The sequence below is a fragment of the Asterias amurensis genome, chromosome 6, assembly GCF_032118995.1.
Source record: "Asterias amurensis chromosome 6, ASM3211899v1".
Taxonomy (NCBI): Eukaryota; Metazoa; Echinodermata; class Asteroidea; order Forcipulatida; family Asteriidae; genus Asterias; species Asterias amurensis.
In genome coordinates this window covers 19,553,364-19,580,386 of record NC_092653.1, presented here as the reverse complement: position 1 = coordinate 19,580,386, position 27,023 = coordinate 19,553,364, and the positions used below count along the sequence as shown (strand labels likewise).

The window sequence follows — 27,023 nt, the reverse complement described above, 5'->3', positions numbered from 1 at the left end:
GCGTGGATGTAAACCCTATTAGTTGTGGATTTATAACAATAACAATAATAACAAAACATTCCCCAAATCGCTTAACAGCAAAATAAAAAGCTATAAGAAAACAAAACTGAAAGTAAATTTCCGAATTAAAACTCACAACAAAATTATATAAAATAGGCAAGTCCAGCTGTTACCTAAATTAAACCATTAAAAAAACTACAAACTACAAAAGGATTCCAAAAATTCTGTAAAACTATAGTAATTAAAAATTAAAAAGTTAAAAGCGAAAAAGATTATGGATTTGTTTAACTGTTCGATAGCAGAGCGTTTGTCGCAGTAATGTTTAAGTTTTGGGGGTTTAACAAAGAAAAATTTACGAACCAATGACCTGTGTGGTACAGTGGTTTGTCTCATAACATCATAAAAATCATTAAAAAATGGTATTATCAAATCTGCTAGTAGGTTGCATGGTCTGTTCTATTCCTGTGACATTATTAGGTTTTTCATTGTGTTTTGTACACTTGTTTTACCCATTAAGTAAGGAACCAGAAAGGAAACTGACTGGGTAGATCTTTAAAATGTTGGTTGAACAAGGCAAATTGACTGGAGCTGGACTTGCAAGTCCTGCTCCCGTAAATTTGTCCTTGTTCAAACCCCATTTCTTTTTTTATATGCCCTTGCAGGAATCGTTCGGAATGAGACAACAGATGTGTTGGAAGATGTGAAGGGAGGCATTCCATCAGGGCCTCATGCAATGGCAGCTTAAGTGGCTCAAGCCCCTAAAGTGCTATTTGATGCCATGAAGCTTTATTGTAGTGATATCATTGCTTGATGGCAAGTTGCAGATAGAGACACGGCCTGGAAAGCATAGGAGAATGAGATGTTCAAAACGTCTTCAACTGTGTGTATTCTGCTCAGATGTTGTCTAGCAACAAGGCGCACTCAGGTAAAACTGCTTAGAATTATTATTACATTAGTAAAAATACTTTGCTAAGGTTGTCCCCCTGGTGAAAGAGCCCATTATGAGTGCATACTTATGTTTATCTCTCATTGTGGTTCTCATGCCTCTGTTTGTTCATCACAGAAATTTAAAATCACAACTTGCCATTCAATTAAAGTTCTCACTTTATTTCCAGATGTGGAACTTTACCAAGATGCATGACTTTACAGCTTCTTGTTTGATCGGAAATCAAGCATTATCAATGTTTGTGTCAAGGTCGGATCTACACTCAAGCTTGCAAGAAGAAGAATGGAATCAGGTCAGTACAGATTGCATCAATTTTGTAAATCTATGCAAAGGCACTTGTTTGTGAAAGCACAGTGCCAAATGTTACTTCTTATGTTATCACAAACAGCGTTGAAATTTGTAAATGATTCTGCATAAGTCATGCAGCGACACTTTTTGTGTCCTTCCAAGAGGAATTGCCCATTTTCATTGTTTGCGTATATTTCAGTGATGTTTTTAGAATGGACCATGCAATTACTACGCAGTATCAAGGATCAAGTGTGTAAGGAATACCAGAATGAAACCCACTAGAAACGTGTATATCAAACAAAAGTAATTGATTTATAGAAATGGTACTTTAAAAATGTAAAATAGGAATAGACGAGATACCATTGCGACCCAGCAGTTTGCTCATAATAGTAACTAGCGGGATGCCGCGCTTCGCGCGGCACCCCGCTAGGATATAAAAATCCTTTACACAAATATTTCGAAATGTGGGTGAGGGTGTTATACGCCTCACTCAATATTTATGCATGGCGTCATAATTCTAACCCAAAATGAAGCTATTTCGCACGTCCACCACTACTTGCAGTGGCTGTACCCACCTCGTGTCACGTACCTTATGCATCTAGAAACTATAAGGCTCCCCCGTGAGCCTTATAGGGGTCTAATAAGTTGGGCCTCCTTAACGTTACACGTTTTTCAAATCAGCGTTGATAGGTGAAACTGACCGTTAGCCAGCAATAACTAAAGTTTCTTTTGTACTACACTACCAAAACTTTCTCCACACACTCAATATACATTCATAATGCTTGATTTCCTTTTTAAAAATTTCGTCAAAAATGACATTTTTACGTCCCACGATACATAGCGTTGCTACAGCACTATAAGTAAAGCGAGTTTTTGGAACATGCTGTGTGCCACAAATCTAATTTATCTACTGTTTTTTTTTCCTTTTTTTCGGGGGGGGGGGCGGGGGCGGTAAGAGCGTAGGCCTCTTTTTAGTTTATTCTCATCTGAATTGGTCTTGTAAACTTTCTGGTCAATAGGCTGCATGTATAACGGGAGCACTTAACGTGAACGTCAAAAAAGTGTTTTGCAGGCAGAGATGCCAAGTCCAGAGGCCAGCTATGTGTGAGATTTTTCAAAGCTCAACCCCCATCCCCCCGGAAAAAAAATTGCCAGTTTAAGAAGGCCTTTTTAAATCGCCGCCCAACTTTTTTTTTTATCAATAAATAAAACAATGTGAATGTGGACAAAAGGTGTTTCAAAATGCATCAAAAGCCTCCTCAGAATAATTAAAACTCACTTGAGGTACACAGGAGATGTTGATGGTTAATGTGGAGGTTCGATTGTGTCAGATTATATCCTTCCAAACTTGAAAAAAATAGACTAAAAATGATGTCCAAAATCAATCGCTCACTTCTTCTGCCTGTTGTGTCTTCGCTAGTGGAGCGCATTTCAACGAATTTGCTAAAAGAATCGGAACAAACTTGTGCGCAATAAGCGTTTTGCGCTCTGCCGAATTTGAGCTGAACCTACTGGATGAGCAAAAGCGTGCGCAATCTGCATATTTGCGCTCTGTTTGTACAAATTTTGTACAAAAAATGTCGTTAATTTTTTTTCCCCGATCTCGCCCCAATAATGGTTGATGTGCGTGTGAGCGTGAGACAGAGCCCAAATGCGTGAGTCTCACTCCTAATGCGTGAGACTTGGGAGGTCTGGTTTTTTTCTATTTTTTTATTGTCACTTTGGGCTTATTGCATCTCGCGAAATTTGAACGACAAACGACACAATTTCTGACCGCGTTCATGTTCACGCTGCTCTAGGAACAAACCTCCATACATCCCATATCTCTGGAACCCTATATCGTACAAACTAAATAAAAACGATAAACTCGTCCCCACTCCATTTTCTCTAACTTATTTCACTTTCAGAAAGCATGTCAAGTCATGTTTAAGGTTTGTTACGTCCAGTTTGGGTCAATAGACAAACTCCTAAAAATGTACCCCATTCAGCCGCACGAGGTCTCTTTTGTTAATATTATCTCCATGAGTAACCAACCCGACGGGCCGATGGCTAAATTAGGCTTCAAAATGGATTTGGCAAAATGTACATTCTGAGACCTGACCGACACACTGCTCTAACCAATTTTGTGAATGGACTTATTCAAAAGGAAACTTAATGTCGTTTTGCTTAACAACTTTGACCAAATGCAAAGCAAAGTTCTTTTTTTACAGCTTCAAAACATGCCTTTGACGTACGTGTATAAGTTTCACCATAGAGTAAGGAATGGTTTCACAATTCTACCTCCATGGTTAAACTCTGAAACTGCAACATTATACCTCCATGAACAGACCGTATTCTAAAACGTAATTCATGTACCCATTTGAGTTTACTGGCAAAAGGTCCAAGGTCGCCACCCACTGTCAACCTAAAGTGGTCCCACGGCGACCTTCTTCACCAAGCAACAGGTGGCCTGTCTCAAACCAGACAACACACCACTCACAATACACTGACCAGAATGGCTCTTTGTGTAAGGCCCCCCCCCCTCCAACCCCAAAATGTTATTAATTGTAAAGTTCCCTTAGACACCTTCCAACCTATAGCCGGCCCTACCCAATGTTTCCAAATTATTAAGCTTCCGTTTGATCCCAACCTTGTTCATCATGATAATTCTCACGCCGTTTGGAAGTGAATGCTTTTTTATAAATATTATCCATTTAATCTTTTCAACAAATGAGTCACCCGCAGAAGGATTTCTAGTTAGTCTGATAACAACGTCGACCAGTGGTTGACACATGGTCGCCTGCGAAACATCAATCTACGGTACTTCATCCATTCAATGCAAATTCGGTCAAATTCGTGAGATTGTTTCGGGTTTGTCCTGGCACCCAGCCTCTTCGACCCTTTCGACCCTGCGCGACAATGAATGAACCAATCCGGAGAACCATGCTTAGTACAACACGAAAGTAACCTGACCAAAAAGGGCGGATCGAATGGCGGGTGGGCGGTCAAGGGGCAATGAATGAACCAATCCGGAGCACCATCTGCGAAACACTGTCCAATGAGTCACCTGTCAGAAAGATTTCTAGGAAGTCTGGTAACAACATCGACCAGTGGTTGACGCACGGTCGCCGCCCAAACTTCCTCCAATCACATGACTTGTAAGTGTGAGTTTGGATCCGGGTTTTGCAGACTTGCAACCCGACGTCTGAAACCACACAAACGTATTGAATTCCACACAAACAACCGTGTTGGATTCCACAAGGATGCCATACCACTGGACCTTCTAATTTTCAATCCAAGATGGCGCAGGTTACGCTTTTAATAGTATAGATAATAAGTAAAAATTAAACATATTTTATAAAGCGCCAAATCCATTAAAAATGACCTCAAGCGCTTTACAACAATTAAAACTATCATGTAACCACAAAAAGCAAAATCATTAGAAGGTGAAAAATAACATCCCAAAAATATGATCATAAAACAATAAAGGTACAAGTACAAGTAAACAGAATATAATCAATCAAACATATAGTAAAAAAACATGTAGTTACCCAAGATACACAACAGATTTCCTATTTTAAATGCAACCTGTAAATAAAAAAAGGTATAAAATACAATGAGAAATGGGTGGAGGATCTTGGTGATATGTCTAGCCATGTTAGAGGTTGGTAAGCCCCTGGATGCCATGATGGGGCAGAGGGGAACATCAGGATTGTGTATCTTGGGTTGATCGAAGAAACAAGGGCAGGAGGATGCAAAGGGCTTGGGATGAAAGTAGATATAGTTGTGGTGATGGCTTGCCTGGTGATCTTGCATTTTTGTGGTGGGAATAGGGTTTCTTGGTAGGCGTCTGTTAGTGTTGGTCGACAGAATGTCAGTCACCTCGTGGTCCTAGTTGTGATGGATATGACAACAGTGGCCGACATGATACAGATTGATTAGTCTTGAGGTATAGCTTAGATGGTGGCATTAGTTTGTTTTGGTTGTGTCTTGGTAGCTTAGTGTTTTTTAGGTTTGCAGGATCAGGATGTGGACTTGAGGTAGGGTTAGAGTTAGGGTTGTGGTTGATTGTGGACTGTTGTCCTGTCCACCTCTTCTATTCCTGTCATTGAATGCAGAATCACCAAGCAGCTCTGATCTTTCCGTCAGGCTCAAGCCATCGCACACCCATATACTGTCATTTTAAGACCTGTGCATCCTCCTACCCTTGTTTCTTCAGTGAACCCAAGATACATAATCCTGATTTTCCTTCCACCCATCAAGAGATATTTATAGATAAATGAATAGATAAATATAAAGAGATACTTATTGATAAATAAAAATAAAAAATTAAATAACTAAATTAATTACAATAAATTAACAAGCAAGTCAATAAATAAATAAATAACAAAAAGAATAAAGAAATAAAAAACAGTTTTATGAGCAAACCGCTGTGTCCCCATGGGATTTCCTCTGTACCTCATTTTACTAATTTACTTCTTAAAATAATTTCTCTATAGGCCTACTAATTACACTTCTGGCAATGATTGTGAAAGAAACTCTCAAACCACAAGTTCTCCTCATTCGCACTGATCCATTCATGCTGCTTATGGGTTTTATCGGGCACTAGTGGTCTTGAAGTATTTGTTTGGCTAAATAAAACAACTTGAGTCTACTTCACTGTACATACCGGTAGAGTCTAATTACTAATTTGCATGTTCCCTATGCCGTGAGGCAATAATGCTAAAACTTTCACTCTCACACACACACACAATAGCGCCCTGCACCGTCCTACCCACAATATCCCGCGACATGCCTGCCACGTAGTCGTCCTCTTTTCTATTAGCCGCGAGTGGGTAAGGACGTAATAAATCTGTGTCCAATAGTTCACCGTTTTTGTGATAAAATAAGAGCGCCTTATCCTTTGCTGCAAGAGCTTTCCTAAAGACTAGAAGTTGTAGACTTATAGTTGTTGTAGAGAGTTTGAGAAACATATAGTTCGATTTCTATGAGTTAAATTATGAGTAGTGTAAAGAAATTGGGGTGGGCTTCGACTGTCCGTTCCTGGGGGACAGTCAGAGCTCTCGGAGGGCTGCACTCGCGACACTCCGTCGCCTGGCTCGCAGCCCTTCTACCGGCCCAGCAGTTTCTTTCGGCTGCATCAGTTGTTTGACCCACCGATCAAAGAGAGGATGCTTTCGATCCCCTCTTCTGTCAGCATGCTTGGGTTAACCCAATTGAAGGTCAAACGCCCCGGCAAGGCCAAAACACTGGTGCCAGGGCAACGACCAAGAGAGGCAGTGCAAAGAGTGGCTCCATTCCGGAGTGCACCGTCCGCTCTCCCAGCACCGCTTTGGGGTTTCTGAAGCCGGAGAGCTTCCTCCTCCACATGGCTCAGGGTACCCCGCCATCACCAACCACGTGGATTCCACCACAAAGCAACTCATCCCCCGAAGAGGACGAGTTGGGCTCAAGTGTTCAACGGCTCTCAATTGCTGAACTGCGTCTTGTCCAGAGGGACATGGCCCGGGTGCTGGACCTTCCGGCCGAGAAAACGAATGACTCCCCTGTTGAACGGCGATCGTTTAAGAGGAGGACAGGCTCTGCTCCGTGTGCGTATGTACTGATCTTATTGAGGGCATTATGTCAGCTTCTTCTTGGATTGCTTACCCCAAGTGGGCTGATTCATATTGTCGGTTCCCTGCCTGGGATTTTGATAAATATTTTTCGACCCAAGTTCTGCTGGACTCTGCGTCAGACAAACTGGCTGCGGACAGGGGGTCGACTTCCCATAACTTTCCGTTTGCCAACAAAGTGTGTGGGAAAATGGAGGAGGTAATCAGGAAAATGGACTTGGGGTCTCGCTTCGGCATGCGCACATCGTCCTTCTTGCTTCTCTTGTCCGGATACCTCACACTGGCCGGCTATGAGGACTCGGCAGTTCTGGCTGATATGATGGTGGCGGCCCTACATTATCTGGAAAACGGGCTGCGCACCGTCCTGGGTCAAGACAGCAGTGCTGCTTCCACTGCACGCTACACAGTAATGGAAACAGGAGCTGGAATTTTACCAATCTACAGGAGCGCGACGGCGGTTCCATCAGTGAGGCTCTTGACGGCAGTGCTTCCTCCTCCGCATGCTGCTCTATATTGGTGTAGTTGCAGTGGTATCTTGATGTGGTGAAGTGGTGCTACAAGCTATCTAGGTGTTGATGGGACAGTGGGTTCAAGTGTTGTGGATGGCAGACTTGAAGTGTAGATAATGGAATGAAGGGTTGTATGGAAATCAGTCATTGTGTCTGCTTCCGGTGTAGTTTACTGTTTGGACAAGGGTGCTATCTGCTTGTCTGGTGACTTAAACATCTAGGAAAAGACATGGTGTTGTTCTTCTTGTTCCATGGTGAATTTGATCAGTGGCTGCTGGTTTATTAGGTGTTGGAGGAACTGCCTTGCAGCTGGGTCACACCTCAAAGGTATCATCAACATAGAAGAGCAGAGGCGAAGATCAACATTCTTGATGGAATCCAGTTGGCAGTTGGAACAGAGTTCATACATGTATGAGCAAATTGCCAGGACCAGGAATAGAGGAGATCCAATGCCGACCCAGTTGGATAAAAACACACAGGTTATTAGTGAGGCTTGTGCTGTCTGTCATGAAAGGATCCACTTGTAGGCGTTGTTTGGTGTTGAGACATGCTTCTTACTTGGGTATGTTGGGACGAGAGAGACTGTGTCAAAACTGACAAAAATGTTAGATTGACTGAGGTGATTTTTCTTTAAAGTAAGTGGTGTTGCATTTGATGTCTGTGATGGGTTTTCTAGGTAGGTGTCTGCCTAAACTTAACTATAAACCTATCCCTCACTCTCACATTCGCCTTAATCCTCAACCTAACCCTTTAACCCTTACTCTAAACGTTACTCTAACCCTAACTCACTTACAACACTTACAAGCACCGACTGACACTTGCGGACACCTACCGAGAAACCCCATGCCAGACATTGAATGCAAAATCTCCAACCTGTTTTTTTTTTATTTTTTTTATTTAGTCCCTAAGCCATCAGAAAATCAGAAACCCACATACGTCATCTTAGCCCTCTGCATCATCCTGCCCTCGGATCTTTGGTCAACCCTAGATGATTGTTTGTTTTTTCTTCATTTTCGATCTTTGTGCCTAGTGTTTGTTTTTTTTGGTAACGGAACAGATGCTTGACAAATGCTATGGAAATGTGCAAGGAGTGTGAAAAAACTATCATCAAGCAGGGACAAAAGAGTACTTACAGGCAAAACCTGTAGCATGGAGAGCTTGTCTGGAAACTAAGGGTCTGAAGATAAAGGCTGGGGAGACCATAGTGATGGTTAGTTGAATCATCAATGGACCAATGACGAGCTCTGGTACATGGCTGTGTGGTGTGTGTGTGGGAAGGGTGTAGATGCAAAGTCAGTCCAGTGTAACATTTGTAGGACATGGGTTCCCAGGTGATGTAGTTGCGTGAAAGGTAGTCTTCAGGCTGCTAGCATCACGTTCTTGACATGTTTGAGATGGTTGAGTCGTTCTGCTACCTTGATGACATGATGGGTGCCGAGGGAGCTATTCAGATGCAGCATTGAAATCCGGCATGAGGAGTGGATGGAAGAAGTTCAGGGAACTGGCCCCATTTTTTAAATAAAAGGGGCCGTCCCTGAAGATGAAGGGCTAGGTATACACCACCTTCAACTGCTACCCAAGTATGTTCAATGATTAAAACCATCTTAAACACTTGTAAGAACTAATGGCTACTCTAATGGCATGCTTGTAGTAGGCCTATAGGGATTGAGAGGTCTTTAAAACATCTGCCACACTGATGAGGCTACAGAGATGATTTTGGCATACATCAATTTCTGCAAAGCCATGATCATCCAAGAAAAGGTGTACACCTTCTAACACTTGTCCCAGTTTTTCACTGCCTGTATCAATGGTCTTTGGATATTGGTCTGAAGGTATTTATATCTTCTGTGGTCAACTCTGATATCCAAAATGCCTAAACAAGTTGCTATGAACAATTATTGACCATGGCCCTTTGGAATTGCTATGAAGTGTTTTGAGCAGATTATTAAGGGTATGTATTTGTCACAAACCACAGATCGATCCATCAGTTTGCTTATAGAGCAAAACAAGGTGTAGGAGATGCTGTCTTTAATTACTGCACAAAAAATGCTCAACTTGAAACAATACAGCGTCTTACGCTAGAGTTTTCTTTTTGGATCTGTCATCCACAACTAATATAGGCTAAATTGTTGATGGATCAAATACATAGCGTGGATGTAAACCCTATTAGTTGTGGATTTATAACAATAACAATAATAACAAAACATTCCCCAAATCGCTTAACAGCTAAATAAAAAGCTATAAGAAAACAAAACTGAAAGTAAATTTCTGAATTAAAACCCACAACAAAATTATATAAAATAGGCAAGTCCAGCTGTTACCTAAATTAAACCATTAAAAAAACTACAAACTACAAAAGGATTCCAAAAATTCTGTAAAACTATAGTAATTAAAAATTAAAAAGTTAAAAGCAAACAAAAATTATGGATTTGTTTAACTGTTCGATAGCAGAGCGTTTGTCGCAGTAATGTTTAAGTTTTGGGGGTTTAACAAAGAAAAATTTACAAACCAATGACATGTGTAGTACAGTGGTTTGTCTCATATCATCATAAAAATCATTAAAAAGTTGTTTTATCAAATCTGCTAGTAGGTTGCATGGTCTGTTCTATTCCTGTGACATTATTAGGTTTTTCATTGTGTTTTGTACACTTGTTTTACCCATTAAGTAAGGAACCAGAAAGGAAACTGACTGGGTAGATCTTTAAAATGTTGGTTGAACAAGGCAAATTGACTGGAGCTGGACTTGCAAGTCCTGCTCCCGTAAATTTGCCCTTGTTCAAACCCCATTTCTTTTTTTATATGCCCTTGCAGGAATCGTTCGGAATGAGACAGATGTGTTGGAAGATGTGAAGGGAGGCATTCCATCAGGGCCTCATGCAATGGCAGCTTAAGTGGCTCAAGCCCCTAAAGTGCTATTTGATGCCATGAAGCTTTATTGTAGTGATATCATTGCTTGATGGCAAGTTGCAGATAGAGACACGGCCTGGAAAGCATAGGAGAATGAAATGTTCAAAAACGTCTTCAACTGTTTGTGTTCTGCTCAGATGTTGTCTAGCAACAAGGGGCACTCAGGTAATACTGCTAAGAATTATTATTACATTAGTAAAAATACTTTGCTAAGGTTGTCCCCCTGGTGGAAGAGCCCATTATGAGTGCATACTTATGAGTACACTTCACTCTACTGACCTGTAGAGCGAATACTACAATTGCATTGTTCCCTATGCCGGCAGGCAAAAAGCTAAGAGTTTTACACACAATAGCGCCCTCAAGAGTCCTATCCCCAACGCCCTGTGACATGCGCACCACGTCGGCAGCCTCTCTTTCTCTTAGCCGGCAAAGGCAGCGGACGTAAGTAAGTGATTGTCCGTATTGGGGTAGATTCTTTGCCCCTTTTAGCTATAATAAGAGTGTAGTTTAGCAGCTATCCTATAGCAGGATAGTCTGTAAGTGTTGAGAATTTCTAGTAGAGTTGTTGAGAAATTCTAAAGTGAGATTTAATAAAATATGAGTTATAAGAAATTGGGGAGGACAGGGCTAGTCGACGTTGGGGGGACCTACATCCCTCCGAGACAGCCCAAGTCCTTGGGGGATTGCGACGGTGACATTACGTCGACGCCAAAGCTATCTCCCAGTCAGCCCCCTCAGCCATCGCCAGCTGCCGGGGCTGACGGATCTGTAACCGGCCGAGCGGGGGACCTACGGTCTCACCGTCTCTGCCTGGATCCCCCCGACAGCAGGGGAAACGCCCCGGTAAGGCCAAAAAATTGCCTAGTATCTGGGTGACACCCAAGAAGGGACGAGTTGGTAAGCTGGACTCCACTACGAGGCTCGCCCCATCTATCCCAGGCCAGCCAGCGGTGCACGCACAGCCAGAGGGGGTACCCCTCCACGGCTCGGTGCACCCAGGGCTGAGTACATGTACAGGGTATGCACAGCCGGAGAAATTACCTCTCCACGGCTCGGTGCAGCCGGCCCCCCACAGTGCACACGCAAGTACCGCGGTGCCCAGGGATGGCCTTTTGTACCGCTGCCCTGACCAGGCAGCCTGCGCTATCGGGCTCGGGGCGCTGGCGGTTGCCAACAGATTGGCAACGGGGTACAGACCCCCTGGGGCCCCGTCGGATCGCTACGTTCCAAAAGGTCGGCCTCCACTTCAGGGTTTACCCGCTGCTTGGGTATTCCCGCCCGGCAGCCGCCCTCCGATACTACATAGGACTTTGCTTTGGGGACGCCCCTCCAAAAAGGGCAAGAAAGCCCGCCCTCGAGTCCCAGCTCAAGCGGCTCTACCTCCGGTTGTCCCCACCGTGACAAACGTCAAAAGGGTGGGGACCCGATCTCTCGAGGGAAGAATTTTTAGAAGCTTTTCACACCCTCGCGGCCTCAATTACGGGTCGTCACGAGGGTGGTGGACAAGGCCCGTCTGACTTAGCCACCGAACTGGTGCCCCATAGTCAACACGGCCGTGGGTGGCTTGCACTGGGCCAATGGGGACTCCCCCACACGGCTAGCAGTGCGCCAGATTCTCCCCTCACAACCGCCCGCTAACCCGTACGTTCAGGGGCGTGTGGCTACCACCCAATGGGACCCCCCCCCCCCCCCCCCCGGGGGGCCCGCCTTGCATCAGTCTGCACCCGTCGGCGGCCTTTGAGTCCGACCACGGGCGCCGTGATGAGGCCGGTTCAGAATCCCGTTCCTCGTTGACATCTCGTCCCTCCGACTCGACCGACTCGGCCAATGAGGAGGACGAGCTGGTCAGCTCCATCCAACGGTTGTCAGTCTCCGGACCGAGCTACGCTTGGATCGTCGACCGTTTCATTGGAGAGTGTGGTGGAGAGGCGAAGTATTGTTCCTAACAGCAGAATGTTTGTTTTTGTTTGCTTGCAGGGCTCGATAAGCGACTCGAGTCAAAAGGCTGCTAGAGCGTTGTATGTAGTCTGTTACATGCAGTCACGCCTTGGATACTTCATCAACCTGAAGAAGAGCCAATTGCAGCCGGTTTCACGGATGGTGCATTTGGGTCTAGGGGTTTGTTGAAACTCCCTATCTTTCTGGATCCCGGATAAGAAGAAGTGCTCATTCGCCCGTGTAAGAGAGGACATGCGTATCTGTTTTATGAAAAATAAAAAAAAAAAACAAATAATCGTTATGTGGGATTTCTTGAAAATTTACAAGGCAGAAATACAATCTTGGAAGGTTTGACGTAACACCATATAATGACAGTCTTTCTGTGAGTTGGCGTAGTTTTGAAAAGAACTTTACAGGAGTTAATGCAAAACCAGAACATAAGGAGTCCACATGCAACAAAACCATGGGGGCAGGTTTTCTTTATGTCTGATAGAAAACCTGACCTGACCTTATAATAAAAACAGAAAGACGGTACTGGAATTTATGCTTTAAATCTTTCTTTTTCCGGGGGTTATTTTGTAATTCCGAAATCCTGACCTTTTGCCCTTTAGTTTCAAATGGACAGGTTGCCATTATTGTTAATCCCTGTATTCGGCTCAATGAGATGTTAAGTATGAGTAGTATGAGTAGTAGATTGTTATTATAAAAACATAAGTAAGTTCAGCATGTTTCCACAATAATTCTGATGGTTGGAAAGTCTTGATTACCTACTGAGTTGTGGTAACCAATATTTTTTTTTATACAAGTGATTTTTTCTTATTTGAATTTTTTATTTGTGCAGTACTTTGATAACATCTTCAAGGTTATGGCTCCTGAATTGACTGCAAACTTGCCATGGTTTGGATCCCCATTGGGAGAGAAGAGATCAGGTGAGGAGGGCAACTCGAGGAATGTGCCCCCCCCCCCCCCCCCCCCGTTACTTTTTAAGCTTGATGCGGCCATGGACTGACACTTCACTCCCAAAACTCAGTGCATGCATGAAGGACATTCACCAATGGGCGACTACGAACAAGATGCTAATTGCCGCAAAAACAGTGGTTTTTGTTTGTTTGTTTTTTTTCATCAAGATTTTTGAAACAGCCAAATCACTTTCATCATAGTTGGAGATGTAAAGTTAATACACTCATCAGAAGCAAGAAATCTCAGTGCAGTCATGGATGAACATCTATCACTGAAAGCCCATGTCAACATCCTATTATGCTTCTCTTCAATGCCTGCCATCCGAAAGATTTTATTTTTTATTTAATTTTTTTGAAAATGATGATCCACACAATTATGTTGTACCTGGAACTTGTTTGGTTTTTCTTTTTGTGTTGTTGACCTAACACAACCGACAAGTTTGTTGAAGCAAACTTTTGACTCATCAAAATGTTGAACCGTTTTAGTTCAGAAAGTAAATGGAAAACCTCACAGTTTTGAAGTACATGAGTTTATTATCCATTACTTTTATTCCACTACTTTAAAAGTTATTCTGTCCAACCAGGTCTATGTCATAAAAAACTCTTCCATAGCCTAAAATAGGTCTCCAAAATGTTTAGATAAAATTAATGAAATCATTGATTGTGATTGAAATTGTTGAGTTTGAGATGTGATGATTTTTAGCAAGACAGTTTTAATAACAAGTACTGAGCCTGACAATTGAATGTTGCCTGACACTCCTAAAGGGACACTTCGTTTTTGAGTTGGGTGTTTTTGGCTTTAGAAAGTGCTTGCTATGAAGTGGATGTGGTTGCAAGTAGGTTTTAAAACTAGAAATTAACGATCCACACAAATAAACCTGAAATGGTATTTGCATGGGATTGCAGTGACATAGTCTGCCATTTTGTTGAAGCAAATTCTAGACTCCTAAAAAATGGCAGACTATTTAAAAAGTACACAAGTAAATGGAAGTTTTGACTAAAGAAAGAAAAAAAAAAGGAAGTAAAAAAAAAAAAAAAACCACAGTTTTGATAGTGTAAATTATTATACATTGTACACTACATGTACTTTCAAAACAGGTTTCCAACCAGATAATAACAAAATATTACATAACATGAAAGACAGTGGATACTATCTGTGGGTTAATTCTCAAAATAATCATTAGCATATGACCTTACTTGGTAACTAGTAATGGGGAGCTGTTGATAGCTGTTGTTTTCAAGAAAGAAGTAGTTTTGCTCAAATTTGATTTCGGTACCTGAGATTTTGAATTTGAAGTCTCGAAATCAAGCATCTGAATGCACACAACTTCGTGTGACAAGGTGTTTTTTCTTCCATTATTATCTCGCAACTTTGACGACTGAGAAAGAAGTAATTTTCCTCAAATTGGACTTCGGTACCTCGGATTTATAATTTGAGGTCTCGAAATCAAGCATCTGAATGCACACAACTTCGTGTGACAAGGTGTTTTTTCTCTTATTAGTATCTCGCAACTTTGACGACTGATTAATCTCAAATTTTCACAGGTTTGTTATTTTATGCATATATTGAGATACATCAAGTGAGAAGACTGATCTTAGACAAATTACCAACAGTGTCCAGTGTCTTTAAAGGGACATGTTGGCTGTTTGTGGCTTTAGAAAGTGCCTGCTATGAAAAGATTGTTGTTAATATGTTTCAAATTGATTGATCCACACTACCTGGAAATTGTTTGGTTTTCTGTTTACCCTCTTGATCACATTCTGTCATTTTGTTGAAGCAAATGCTTGACTCCCCAAAATGGCTGACTATTTTAGTTCACAGAGTAATTGGAAAACCTCACAGTTTTGAGGCACATTAGTGTAAATATTGATACCCTACATTTAAAACATGTGTCCAACCAGGGCCAAAATTTATAAAGCTGTTATACAGAAAACACTGTTGACAAATTACTTTGCTAATACAAGTATAATTGAGTGGGGCACCTAAGTCACAACAGTGTGAAACTTAAAGGAACGTTACAGAGCTGGGAGACACAAAAGTCACAGAAGATCAAAAATATGAATAGCAAAACTGTGTGAGGTATTTATGAATGTTGAATTACATCACATGCCAAAAGGGACATGTATCATCTGGGTTTAGTGTTTTGTGCTCAAGAAAGATATTGCTATAAAAGAATGAATATGGTTGGAAAGATGTTTCAAATTTAGTAAATAATGACCCACATAAATATACCTGAAAATTGTTTAGTTTTCTGTTTATACCCTCTTGAACTGTCTGCCATTTTGTTGAAGCAAATTCATTATCTAAAGAGCCAAATTTTAAAGCAATGTATTTCTAAAAGGCTTTAATAAATATTATTTGTTGAAAATTGAGATGAATTTACAAAATACAAATTTTGATTTTGAGTACTAATCCTGACCTTCTAATTGAAATAGAGAAATGACGAATTGTTTGAGTGTGTTTTGTCAAAAGCATGTATGATTTTGCATGGATTCTTTGTTGCTCTGCAACAGAAGGGGCTTAAATTTGTTTGAGCCAAATGATCAAAGAATGCCCCCGACAATTCTTCATATTTCAATGTCTTTGATGATTTTCACTTTTTTTATTTATTTGTTGTTGTCCACTTGTTGTAAAGTGTTCTGTGGAGATTGTGTAATAAAATAAACAAAGTTCATTGATTCTGTGAATATGGTGTGCGGACATAATTTTATGTTTTTCTTATGATAAAAGCCAATTTTATTTAGCAGCCTCCTTGCAATAAGCCACTTCGGAATGTCAGTGGCGCATGTCTGTTACTGTTGACAACGCATTTTGTCTATCTCCCTTTATCTTTTGGCAATACTTTGTCTATCTCCCTTAACCTTTTGACAACACTTTGTCTATCTCCCTTAACCTTTTGACAATACCAGTGGGTATTGTCAAAAGGTTAAGGAATAAAGACAAAATACGTTGTCAGCAGTAACAGACATGCGCCACTGACATTCCGAAGTGGCTTATTCCCCATTGGCCACTAGCACCAAGGTCTTCTTCTCCCCGCAATCTGAACCACAGCAGCCAGAAAATGGGTGTTCTTTGACTAACTTTTAATTTAAAATTGTTGATACGATGGTTTAAAATTAAACTCGAACACATGATTAGTAAGAAGGAGCAGTGGCCCAGTGGAAGGGCTCCCGACTCCATACCCAAAGGTAGTGGGTTCGAATCATGGGTGTTCTTTTACTTTAACCCACACCTGTGACGTCATGCTATTGTTAAATCGCTCCATTATTTTGCACGAATGGCGCGATGGGTACATCTATTCACCCATTGTGCATAAAAGAGTTAGGGAATAAAGTAAATGAAGTCAATGACGCCATGGACCATATATTATTTTATTTTTAATGGTTTTAAACACAGGTTTTAAACACAGGTTTATTGAGCTACACATGTATTGCAAAATGATCGTTAACACTTTCTGAACAGCTACATTATTAAATTATTATATAGCTGAGATGTTAAAAAATAATTATAGAACTACAACAGTAATTTAAGCAGGTCTTAAAGTCAGATAAATCAATTTCATTTTAACCAGTATTTTTGTTTTTTGTTTTTATTAATTCAAAATGCTTAATTTATCATGCACAAACATGGTAAGTGAGTAAAGTCCCTAAAATTTAAGATTGCAAAGATACTTTTTTCAATATCATCATAAAATAACAGGAATTCGACTGAAATTGTTGATCATAAAGGTAGCTTAAATTTGTTTATTAAAAACAAATCTGAAACTACAGGCTTGTACGCGGGTAGGTCACTTCTTTTATCTTCACCTTTTGTTTTTTTTTGTAGACCGAGAAAGTCGGCTACAACATCATCTGATAATCTGTTTCTATCACTAACTTGTCTAAATTTACTTTAAGTCAAGAAACAAAATCACTTATCTGCTGCCACTTTCGCTCCCGATCTATGATGCCACTATCGAAGGAACGAGCATATTTCCTAAATGTTGGTCTTCGTCCATTGTTCACACACCACCAGTGGTGTTCACTGGAGTGAACAAGCTTACGTAATACATACAAACAATTGACTTAAAAATTAAACAATATCGCGCCATTCGTGCGAAATAATGGAGCGATTTTAACAATAGCATGACGTCACAGGTGTGGGTTAAGTCGCATAATGCCCTCGGTGAACGCGCCATTCGTGGGTACGAATGGCCCTCGGGCTTCGCCCTCGGGCCATTCTTACCCACGAATGGCGCGCACCTCGGGCATTATCCTATACAAGTTTTAATTTCAAATTGTTGTTACGAAGGGTTAAAATTAAACTCGAACACATGATTAGTAAGACGGAGCATTGGCCCAGTGGAAGGGTTCCCGACTCCATACCCAAAGGTACTGTGTTACTAAGTTTAAATTTGAAATTGTTGATACGAAGGTTTCAAATTAAACTCGAACACATGATTAGTAAGAAGGAGCAGTGGAAGGGCTCCCGACTCCATACCCAAAGGTACTTGGTTCGAATCATGGGTCTTTTGTTTACTAAGTTTTAATTTAAAATTGTTGATACGAAGGTATAAAATTAAACTCGAACACTTCATGAGCAAGAATGAGCAGTGGACCAGTGGAAGGGTTCCCGACTCCATTCCCAAAGGTACTGGGTTCGAATCATGGGTGTTCTTTTACTAAGTTTGAATTTAAAATGCAGAGTTCTTTTGATTGTTGGAAACAGTTTCTATTGTAAAACAGAATTTCAGAAGCTTTATACTGTGAAACTTCTCAGATTCAACACATAAATACATACAGTGTACCTACATTGACACATTAATTTTAACTTAAATGTAGGGGCATGCATGCATGAGGGTCTGCACGTTTATAGCCCAGTGGCAGAAGTTTGTGCAGTAAAGACAAGACAAGGCAGTACCATAAACAGGTTCACAGGCAAAATATTTCTTGGAACTATCCGTTCAATTGTTTTAATACTTTATAAATGTAGTTGTATACAATAAAATATGAGTTATAGGAATTTGGGGAGGACAGGGCTTGTCGACGTAGTACGAAGGTTTAAAATTAAACTCGTACACATAAGGAGCAGTGGCCCCGTGGAAGGGTTACCGACTTCTTACCAAAAGGTACTGGGTTCGAATCATGGGTGTTTTTTTTTTATTAAGTTTTATTGTCAAATTGTTGATACGAAGTTTTAAAATTAAACTCGATCACATAATTAGTAAGATGGAGCAGTGGCCCAGTGGAAGGGCTCCTGGCTCCATAACCAAAGGTACCGGGTTCGAATCATGGGTGTTCTTTTATTAACTTTTTATTTCTAATTGTTGATACGAAGGTTTTAAATTAAACTCAAACACATGATTAGTAAGAAGGAGCAGTGGCCCAGTGGAAGGGCTCCCGACTCCATACCCAAAGGTAGTGGGTTCGAATCATGGGTGTTCTTTTACTAAGTTTTAATTTCAAATTGTTGATACGAAGGTTTTAAATTAAACTCAAACACTTGATGAGCAAGAATGAGCAGTGGCCCAGTGGAAGGGTTCCCGACTCCATACCCAAAGGTACTGGGTTCGAATCATGTGTCTTTTTTTTTAGTAAGTTCAAACTTGAATTTGTTGATACGAAGGTTTAAAATTGAACACTTGATGAGCAAGAATGAGCAGTGGCCCAGTGGAAGGGTTCCCGACTCTACACCCAAAGGTACTAGGTTCAAATAATGTGTGTTCTTTTACTAACGTTTAATTTAAAATTGTTGATACGAAGGTTTAAAATTAAACTTGAACACTTGACGAGCAAGAATGAGCAGTGGCCTAGTGGAAGGGTTCCCGACTTCATACCTAAAGGTACTGGGTTTGTGTGATCGGTGTTCTTTTACTAACTTTTAATTTAAAATTGTTGATGAGAAGGTTTAAAATTAAACTCGAATACATGATTAGTAAGAAGGAGCAGTGGCCCAGTGGAAGGGCTCCCGACTCCATACCCAAAGGTACTGGGTTCGAATCATGGGTGTTCTTTTACTAAGTTTTTATTTAAAATTGTTAATACGAAGGTTTAAAATTAAACTCGAACACATGGTTAGTAAGAAGGAGCAGTGGCCCAGTGGAAGGGTTCTCGTCTATATACACAAAGGTACTGGGTTCGAATCATGGGTTTTTACTAAGTTTTAATTTAAAATTGTTGATACGAAGGTTTTAAATTAAACTCAAACACTTGATGAGCAAGAATGAGCAGTGGTCCAATGGAAGGGTTCCCGACTCCATGCCCAAAGGTACTGGGTTCCAATAATGGGTGTTCTTTTACTAACTTTTGATTTAAAATTGTTTATGAGACGGTTTAAAATTAAATTCGAACACATAATTAGTAAGAAGGTGCAGTGGCCCAGTGGAATGGCTCCCAACTCCATACCCAAAGGTACAGGGTTCGAATCATCGGTGTTCGGTTTCTAAGTTTTAATTTAATATTGTTGATGGGAAGGTTTAAAATTAAACTCGAGCACATGATTAGTAAGAAGGAGCAGTGGCCCAGTAGAAGGGCTTCCTACTCCATACCCAAAGGTACTGGGTTCGAATAATGGGTGTTCGTTTACTAACAATTTAATTTCAAATTGTTGATACGAAGGTTTAAAATTAAACCTTAACACATGATTAGTAAGAAGGAGCAGGGGCCCAGTGGGAAGGGCTTCATACTCCATACCCAAAGGTACTGGGTTCGAATAATGGGTGTTCTTTTACTTACTTTTAATTTAAAATTGTTGATGACAAGGTTTAAAATTAAACTCAAACACATGATTAGTAAGAAGGAGCAGTGGCCCAGTGGAAGGGCGTCCGACTCCATACCCAAAGGTACTGGGTTCGAATAATGGGTGTTCGTTTACTAACTTTTAATTTAAAATTGTTTATGAGACGGTTAAAAATTAAATTCGAACACATAATTAGTTAGAAGGTGCAGTGGCCCAGTGGAAGGGCTTCCTACTCCATACCCAAAGGTACAGGGTTCGAATCATCGGTGTTCTTTTACTATGTTTTAATTTAAAATTGTTGATGAGAAGGTTTTAAATTAAACTCGAACACATGATTAGTAAGAAGGAGCAGTGGCCCAGTGGAAGGGCTCCCGACTCCATACCCAAAGGTACTTGGTTCGAACAATGGGTGTTCTTTTACTAAGTTTTAATTTAAAATTGTTGATGAGACGGTTTAAAATTAAATTCGAACACATGATTAGTAAGAAGGAGCAGTGGCCCAGTGGAAGGGCTCCCGACTTCATACCCAAAGGTACAGGGTTCGAATCATCGGTGTTCTTTTACTAAGTTTTAATTTAAAATTGTTGATGAGAAGGTTTAAAATTAAACTCGAACACATGATTAGTAAGAAGGAGCAGTGGCCCAGTGGAAGGGTTCCCGACTGCATACCCAAATGTACTGGGTTCGAATAACGGGTGTTCTTTTACTAACTTTTAATTTAAAATTGTTGATGAGGTTTAAAATTAAACTCGAACACATGATAAGTAGGAAGGAGCAGTGGCCTAGTAGAAGGGCTCACGAATCCATACCCAAAGGTACTGGGTTCGAATCATGGGTGTTCTTTTACTTACATTTTAATTTCAATTTATTGATACGAAGGTTTAAAATTAAACTTGAACACTTGACGAGCAAGAATGAGCAGTGGCCCAGTGGAAGGGTTCCAGACTTCATACCCAAAGGTACTGGGTTTGTGTCATCGGTGTTCTTTTACTAACTTTTATTTTAAAATTGTTGATGAGAAGGTTTAAAGGAACACGTTGCCTTGGATCGGTCGAGTTGGTCTTTGAAAAGTGTTTGTAACCGTTTTTTATAAAATGCATATGGGTAGAAAGATGTTGTAAAAGTAGAATACAATGATCCACACAAACATGCATCGAAATTGCGTGGTTTTCCTTTTACCTTGTCGACTAACACGTTGGCCATTTACGGGGGTCAAAATTTTGACTCCCATAAATGGCCGACCATGTTAGTTCGCACAGTAGAAGGAAAACCACGCAATTTCGAGGCAAACTTGTGTGGATCATTGTATTCTACTTTTAAAACATCTTTCCAACCATATGCATTTTATAAAAAAAACGGTTACAAACGCTTTTGTTTTGACCAACTCGTCCGATCCAAGGCAACGTGTTCCTTAAAAATTAAACTCGAACACATGATTAGTAAGCAGGAGCAGTGGCCCAGTGGAAGGGCTCCCGACTCCATACCCAAAGGTACTGGGTTCGAATCATAGGTGTTCTTTTACTAAGTTTTAATTTAAAATTGTTAATACGAAGGTTTAAAATTAAACTCGAACACTTCATGAGCAAGAATGAGCAGTGGCCCAGTGGAAGGGTTCTCGACTATATACACAAAGGTACTGGGTTCGAATCATGGGTATTCTTTTACTAAGTTTTAATTTAAAATTGTTGATACGAAGGTTTTAAATTAAACTCAAACACTTGATGAGGAAGAATGAGCAGTGGTCCAGTGGAAGGGTTCCCGACTCCATGCCCAAAGGTACTGGGTTCGAATAATGGGTGTTCTTTTACTAACTTTTAATTTAAAAATGTTGATATGAAGATTTTAAATTACACTCGAACACTTGATGAGCAAGAATGAGCAGTGGCCCAGTGGAAGGGTTCCCGACTCCATACCCAAAGGAAGTGGGTTCGAATCATAAGTGTTCTTTTACTAACTTTTAATTTAAAAATGTTGATATGAAGATTTCAAATTACACTCAAACACTTGATGAGCAAGTATAAGCAGTGGCCCAGTGGAAGGGTTCCCGACTCCATACCCAAAGGTACTGTGTTCGAATCATGGGTGTTCTTTTACTAACATTTTAATTTCAAATTGTTGATACGAAGGTTTAAAATTAAACTCGAACACATGATAAGTAAGAAGGAGCAGTGGCCCAGTGGAAGGGCTCCCGACTCCATACCCAAAGGTACTGGGTTCGTATAATGGGTGTTCTTTTACTTTAAAACTTTTAATTTAAAATTGTTGATGAGAAGGTTTAAAATTACACTCGAACACATGATTAGTAAGAAGGAGCAGTGGCCCAGTGGAAGGGCTCCCGACTCCTTACCCAAAGGTACTGGGTTCGAATCATCGGTGTTTTTTACTAAGTTTTAATTTCAAGTTGTTGATACGACGGTTCAAAATTAAACTCGAACACATGATTAGTAAGAAGGAGCAGTGGCCCAGTGGAAGGGTTCCCAACTCCATACCCAAAGGTACAGGGTTCGAATTTTCGGTGTTCTTTTACTAAGTTTTAATTTCAAATTGTTGATACGAAGGTTTAAAATTAAACTCGAACACATGATTAGTAAGAAGGAGCAGTGGCCCAGTGGAAGGGCGTCCGACTCCATACCCAAAGGTACTGGGTTCGAATAATGGGTGTTCTTTTACTAACTTTTAATTTAAAATTGTTGATGAGAAGGTTTAAAATTAAACTCGAACACATGATTGGTAAGAAGGAGCAGTGGCCCTGTGGAAGGGCTTCCTACTCCATACCCAAAGGTACTGGGTTCGAATAATGGGTGTTCTTTTACTAACTTTTAATTTAAAATTGTTGATGAGAAGGTTTTAAAATTAAACTCGAACACATGATTAGTAAGAAGGACCAGTGGCCCAGTGGAAGGGCTTCCTACTCCATACCCAAAGGTACTGGGTTCGAATAATGGGTGTTCTTTTACTAAGTTTTAATTTAAAATTGTTGATGAGAAGGTTTAAAATTAAACTCGAACACATGATTAGTAAGGAGGAGCAGTGGCCCAGTGGAAGGGCTTCCTACTCCATACCCAAAGGTACTGGGTTCGAATCATCGGTGTTCTTTTACTAAGTTTTAATTCCAAATTGTTGATACGAAGGTTTAAAATTAAACTCGAACACATGATTAGTAAGAAGGAGCAGTGGCCCAGTGGAAGGGCTTCCGACTCCATACCCAAAGGTACTGGGTTCGAATAATGGGTGTTCTTTTACTAAGTTTTAATTTAAAATTGTTGATGAGACGGTTTAAAATTAAATTCGAACACATAATTAGTAAGAAGGTGCAGTGGCCCAGTGGAAGGGCTCCCAACTCCATACCCAGAGGTACAGGGTTCGAATCATCGGTGTTCTTTTACTAAGTTTTAATTTAAAATTGTTGATGAGAAGGTTTAAAATTAAACTCGAACACATGATTAGTAAGAAGGAGCAGTGGCCTAGTATAAGGGCTCCCGACTCCATACCCAAAGGTACTGGGTTCGAATCATCGGTGTTCTTTTACTAACTTTTAATTTAAAATTGTTGATGAGAAGGTTTAAAATTAAACTCGAACACATGATTAGTAAGAAGGAGCAGTGGCCCAGTGGAAGGGCTTCCGACTCCATACCCAAAGGTACTGGGTTCGAATAATGGGTGTTCTTTTACTAACTTTTAATTTCAAACTGTTGATACGAAGGTTTTAAATTACACTCGAACACTTGATGCGCAAGAATGAGCAGTGGCCTAGTAGAAGGGTTCCCGACTCCATTCCCAAAGGTAGTGGGTTCGAATCATGGGTGTTCTTTTACGAACTTTTTATTTAAAATTGTTGACACGAAGGTTTTAAATTACCCTCGAACACTTGATGAGCAAGAATGAGCAGTGGCCCAGTGGAAGGGTTCCGACTCCATACCCAAAGGTACTGGGTTCGAATCATCGGTGTTCTTTTACTAACGTTTAATTTAATATTGTTGATTAAATTGTTGATCGAACACTTTATCAGCAAGAATGAGCAGTGGCCCAGTGGAAAGGTTCCCGACTCCATACCCAAAGGTACAGGGTTCGAATCATCGGTGTTTTTTTTACTAAGTTTTAATTTCAAATTGTTGATACGAAGGTTTAAAATTAAACTCGAACACATGATTAGTAAGAAGGAGCAGTGGCCCAGTGGAAGGGTTCCCGACTCCATACCCAAAGGTACTGGGTTCGAATAATGAGTGTTCTTTTACTAACTTTTAATTTAAAGTTGTTGATACGAAGGTTTTAAATTAAACTCGAACACATGATTAGTAAGAAGGAGCAGTGGCCCAGTGGAAGGGTTCCCGACTCCATACCCAAAAGTACTGGGTTCGAATAATGGGTGTTCTTTTACTAACTTTTAATTTCAAACTGTTGATACGAAGGTTTTAAATTACACTCGAACACTTGATGAGCAAGAATGAGCAGTGGCCTAGTAGAAGGGTTCCCGACTCCATACCCAAATGTAGTGGGTTCGAATCATGGGTGTTCTTTTACGAACTTTTTATTTAAAATTGTTGATACGAAGGTTTTAAATTACACTCGAACACTTGATGAGCAAGAATGAGCAGTGGCCCAGTGGAAGGGCTTCCGACTCCATACCCAAAGGTACTGGGTTCGAATCATCGGTGTTCTTTTACTAACGTTTAATTTAATATTGTTGATTAAATTGTTGATCGAACACTTGATCAGCAAGAATGAGCAGTGGCCCAGTGGAAAGGTTCCCGACTCCATACCCAAAGGTACAGGGTTCGAATCATCGGTGTTTTTTTACTAAGTTTTAATTTCAAATTGTTGATACGAAGGTTTAAAATTGAACTCGAACACATGATTAGTAAGAAGGAGCAGTGGCCCAGTGGAAGGGTTCCCGACTCCATACCCAAAGGTATACTGGGTTCGAATAATGAGTGTTCTTTTACTAACTTTTAATTTAAAGTTGTTGATACGAAGGTTTTAAATTAAACCTGAACACATGATTAGTAAGAAGGAGCAGTGGCCCAGTGGAAGGGTTCCCGACTCCATACCGAAAGGTACTGGGTTCGAATCGTGGGTGTTCTTTTACTAAGTTTTAATTTCAAATTGTTGATACGAAGGTTTTAATTTACACTCGAACACTTGATGAGCAAGAATGAGCAGTGGCCCAGTGGAAGGGTTCCCGACTGCATACCCAAAGGTACTGGGTTCGAATAACGGGTGTTCTTTTACTAACTTTTAATTTAAAATTGTTGATGAGGTTTAAAATTAAACTCGAACACATGATTAGTAAGAAGGAGCAGTGGCCCAGTGGAAGGGCTCCCGACTCCATACCCAAAGGTACTGGGTTCGAATAATGGGTGTTCTTTTACTAACTTTTAATTTAAAATTGTTGAAGAGACGGTTTAAAATTAAACTCGAACACATGATTAGCAAGAATGAGCAGTGACCCAGTGGAAGGGTTCCCGACTCCATACCCAAAGGTAGTTGGTTCGAATCATGGGTGTTCTTTTACGAAGTTTTTAATTAAACTTGTTGATACGAAGGTTTATATATATTACCACAAAAATTAGTATGTTAGTGACCTATTTTATAGACCTTGCTTGTATTTTAGAACTGGGCTGTTATCGTGACTTATTTTTGTGAAAAATTAAAGGAACATTACAGAATTGGTTTTGCTAGCTAAAAAGTTGTTGTCAGTGTCAGCACTTTATGTATCTACCACAAACATAAACTGACAAACCTGTAGAAGTTTGAGATCGATCCGCCATCGGAGTCACATGAAAATAGTGACAAAAACAACTAAAAATTTTGCATTGCATCTGATGCAAAACAAAAATGAATAAAACTCTCACTGAGCGATGAACTCCAAACGCGAAATTAGATTATTTATTACTCATCAAGTATGACATTTCAGACAAAAATATTTTAAGGTATGTTTTCTACCATCATCATCATTAGATCGTGTAGATTTTATGTAAATCTGTGATCTTCAGGAATTGTTAGAAATTGTGATGCAAGTTAAACAATAAAATAGCAACACATTGTATTAAAGGAACACATTGCCTTGGATCGGTCGAGTTGGTTTTTGAAAAGCGTTTGTAACCGTTTTTTATAAAATGCATATGGGTAAAAATTATGTTGTAAAAGTAGAATACAATGATCCACACAAACATGCCTCAAAATTGCGTGGTTTTCCTTTTACCTCGTCGACTAACACATCGGCCATTTATGGGGGTCAAAATTTTGACTCCCATAAATGGCCGACCGTGTTGGTTCGCACAGTAGAAGAAAAACCATGCAATTTCGAGGCAAACTTGTGTGGATCATTGTATTCTACTTTTAAAACATCTTTCCAACCATATGCATTATATAAAAAACGGTTACAAACGCTTTTGTTTTGACCAACTCGTCCGATCCAAGGCAACGTGTTCCTTTAATTAATCTTTATTGTTTAACACTTTATTTTGTAGAAAACAAAAAATTCTATTTCTACTTTTCGTTGCATTTATTTTAAATAAATAAGACCTTTTTTAATACTTGGTTTAGGTTTCACTGGGTTTTCAATGTTTAAAGGCACTGGACACCTTTGGTAATTTTGTTCTCACTAGTTGTATTCTGACACATGCATTTATAGCAAATCTGTAAAAGTTTTTGACTGAATTGGTCAGCAAAGCAAAGGGAATTATGACAAAAATCTTTGTTTGCGCACATTTGTGTGTTTAAGAAAAAAAAATTCTCAAGGCCTGAAGTCTTTGAATATTTGAAAAATACATCGGAGGTAACCTATTCTCACAATGTTTGATACTATCAACAGCTCTCATTGGTTTATGTTAAGTAAGGTTTATGCTAACTGTTATTTTGAGTAATAATCAACAGTGTCCAGTGCCTTCAGGCTACCCTAAAATCTTTATAAGCTTTATTTGGTTGAGCTGTTTTAATTTTGCTTCAAGATTTGTTTTAGTAGTTGGCTTTCTGAATAAACTCCAGCAACTTAAAGAATCATTACAGAACTTGGTTTTGCTAACAAAACCATTGCTGGCAATGTATTATACCACAACTGACTCTTTGTAGAAGTTTGAGATCAATCTGCCATCTGGGTCGAGATAAAATTGTGAAAAACCAATGACAAACTCTGCATGACATCGACTACCAACCAAAACTTCA

The 27,023-nt window shown here is 40.1% G+C and overlaps 1 protein-coding gene and 1 long non-coding RNA gene across 3 annotated transcripts in view; both read left to right on the top strand.

Annotated features, from left to right (window-relative positions):
* The window catches only part of LOC139939130 (uncharacterized), a 257,440-nt gene that overhangs the window by 108,199 nt on the left and 122,218 nt on the right, over positions 1-27,023 (top strand). The gene's annotated exons all lie outside the window — the stretch shown is intronic.
* On the top strand, positions 1,119-15,820 carry LOC139938883 (uncharacterized). 2 transcript variants are annotated; one of them, XR_011786228.1, is made up of 4 exons: positions 1,119-1,238; positions 10,149-10,409; positions 12,222-12,422; positions 13,024-15,820. It is a non-coding gene; the product is annotated as an uncharacterized lncRNA (long non-coding RNA). The 2 variants fall into 2 exon arrangements; XR_011786227.1 differs by lacking the exons at positions 1,119-1,238; positions 10,149-10,409 and adding an exon at positions 10,496-10,689.